Genomic DNA, 3,200 nt, shown 5'->3' on the forward strand with positions numbered 1-3,200 from the left:
CCGTCTCAACTCCGTATCCTGCCCTGAATCCGGTTTGAAATTGGTCCAGATAATCAGCTTCATCCAAGACTGCCTGTAGTTGATTGGCGACCGCCCTCTCGATCACCTTGCTCAAAAATGGCAACAACGAGACTGGCCTATAGTTATTTCTATCCAGAGGGTCCAGGGAGGGCTTTTTTAAGAGTGGTCTGACCACTGCCTCCTTAAGACAAGAAGGCAGGGTACCCTCCCTGAAGGATGCATTGATTATATTTTTCAGCATCAGTTTGACTATATCACCCCCCTGGACAGCCAGCCAGGATGGGCAAGGGTCAAGAGGGCAAGTCGTTTTTTTCAGACTACTAAGGAGCTTGTCCACGTCCTTAGTACTTACCAACTCAAATTGATCCAGTCTAACAGTAATGGCGGAGGCGTTGGATGTCTCTCTCATTGCTTCTGACTTAAAGTTGGTATCCAAATCAGCTCTTATCCGAGAGATTTTATCTGTGAAATAATCATTAAAAGCATTACAGTAAGCTATGGTTGACTCTAATATAGGGTTCTGGGTGGGAGGCAGTTGTGTTAAACTCCTTACCACCCTGAACAGCTCAGCTGGGCGAGATTTCACAGACGCAATAGATGCAGAGTAGAAAGATTTTTTGGCTGCATCTATCGCCACTTGATAGGACCTAAGAAAAGTCCTATGAAGTATCTTATCAGATATGAGTTTTAAATCTCAGAAATACTGCACCAGTGCCTTCCTTGTATTCTCACCCTCTGATTTCTCCTGGTCAGCGTTTGCGTTGTGTAAACTGGCAGCATTAAGCACAAATTGCCTTGGCCAAGATGATGCACCCTCCAAAATGCGCCCCCCAGTCTCCACGAGGTTGCGGAGAACGCAGCATGCCACTATGACAGAATTAACGTTCTCCTCTGCCAGCTCCAACGGTGCAGTGAGACACCGCCATCTTGCCTTCAAGCGGCCAAAGGCACGTTCCATCATGTTCCTGGCTCTGTTGAGGTGCCGATTATACAGTGCCTGGCGCAGCTGCAAAGTGCCTTTGAAAGGGGTCATGACTCAGTTTTTCACCCCATATGCCGCATCTGCAATCAACAGGGGGCCCACCTGCTTGCCACAGATGGTGACAGTAGGATTCTCTGGCACAAACAGACCTGCACACATCGTTTTGTAGATGGAAGAGTGGCGGAAAACGAAGCCGTCGTGTGAGGTCCCGCTTCATCCAACGCACACATTGATGAAGAGTCCAGTGTGGTCCACTGTTCCCTGCAAGAGCATGCTGTATGTGTCCTTGCGGTTGATGTACTCCCCACCTTGACGCACTGGCGAAATGATGTGACAGTGGCACCCATCAACAGCCCCAATAACTTGTGGGAATCCCATAGCCTCGAAGCCTGCCATGATCTGGAATAGAAATAGCACACCTGTAAGCGCAGTAAGGCTAATGGTCGGCAGTCATTGAACAAACACAAGCTATTGTGTGTCACCCCGCCTAGAACTATTCGAGTTCGCTGAATGATAATAACTTTTGTTGTAGTTACTATTATGTGCAAAGCAGTAAAATATACAAATAGATCTGCAAGTAATCATAACAATATTATGAGAAAAATAACTAGGTTAATAATAACATTTATGGCATCCTCACCCTAAAGCCAAGGTTTGCTAGGCGACTCACAATTTCTTAATTATGCATGTAGACATTTCCCCACCCTAAAGGGTGCAATCAGTGGCAGCAATAGAAATATTACATACCTTCCTGTGGTCGCCGAGGTACACTGTCTTGTGAAGGAGTACTTTCTCTATGGCCAGGACTACAGAGATGAAAATGGAGCACACTGTCGATTTCCCCACGCCGAACAGTGTGGCCGCTGTGCCATAGGACCCCTGGTTAGCCAGGATCCAAACTGCGATGGCCACCCTCTTCTCCACCGGTGTGGCGGAGCGCAGATGGGTGTCCTCCCTGCAGATCTCCGGACGCAGCTGTTCCACAAGGAGCAGGAAAAGCCTTCTAGGCATCCGCAGATGTTCGATCCATTTTTCATTGGACCAAACAGTGCATAACAGCTTCGGCCAGAAGTCCATTTCGTGTGGGTAGACCCACCACCTCCTGAGCATTGGCCAGAGACATTGGGCAACTCTCCCACCCGCAGTCGCTACAATTTGCTGGGCATGGCGACCAACCACGAGGCAGGTCTTCCTACTCCTATGCTGCCTCCTACTCGTCCTCCTCCTGTTCGTGCTGGACATAACGTGGAACTCTCGGAGGCGCCTTTGCCTGAGCTGCAACACCACAACAACAGACCTGATTATCGCTTGTTGGGCCAGGATGAGATACAACAAAGGATGCAGCTTCCGCTCTCACAGTTCGAACTGGAAATGCCGGACAAAATGGCAACAGCGGATGTGCAGTCGCAAGGCAATTGCCACCAGCGGAAGTGCAAACAAACCTGAAGGCAAAAATGTAAACAAACACACGTGACTGTTGGGATCCTCACCAGAAAAAACTGGCACGCATGCGCATATGCTTTCAAAAATAATAATAAAAAATAGAGTTAAAAGGGGAGGGTGATATAATAATGAAATGTTTCCGGGGAAGGGGATGGTTAATGTTCTGAAATTGAATGAGAAAAGCACTAAGGGAAAAGAACTGGGGGGAAATAAAGGACGCATGCATGCGCATAATCTTTCAACCCAAAGCAAAAGAAAAAAAGCCGGGATTGCTCCCGATGTCTTCCAGGTGTGTCAGCACCAACGTCACCACCTACGTCACTTGATTGACAGATCTTAACATGAGGAAAACCCGAACAGGTTCGCAAATGACCGGGTAAGAGACCCCATCTTTAATCGGATCATGGAAATATGAACTTTCACCCGGGTTAAATTGCCGCGGGCGGTTTCGAAGGGGGAAAAGCAGTGGGCACTCGCGACCGGGTAGACCCGAAGAGGGGCCATCCGGGTCGACGCGGATCTAACCACGCTTTATGGGCCAATGGGAATGGGGCCCTTGTTCTGAACCGTGATCTGAATCTTTGGTCCGTGCCTTGATTTCAAGGCTTGGTACAAGTGTTGATCTGAATCCTTGGTCTGAAACTTGATCTGAACCCTTGGAACAAAACTTAATCTGAATCCTTGGTCTGAACTTTGATCTTCAATCTGTGTCTGAAGCTTGATCTGAATCCTTGGTCGGAAACGTAATCTGAAT

At 48.1% G+C, this 3,200-nt stretch overlaps 1 pseudogene; it reads right to left on the minus strand.

Annotated features, from left to right (window-relative positions):
• Nucleotides 1-715: 715 nt before the first annotated feature.
• Nucleotides 716-2,168, minus strand: LOC149313400 (uncharacterized; annotated as a pseudogene).
• Between the last annotated feature and the right edge of the window lie 1,032 nt (nt 2,169-3,200).

The sequence above is a fragment of the Sceloporus occidentalis genome, unplaced genomic scaffold (genome assembly GCF_023333645.1).
Source record: "Sceloporus occidentalis isolate IW3139 unplaced genomic scaffold, rSceOcc1.0.p SCAF_4, whole genome shotgun sequence".
Lineage (NCBI taxonomy): Eukaryota > Metazoa > Chordata > Lepidosauria > Squamata > Phrynosomatidae > Sceloporus > Sceloporus occidentalis.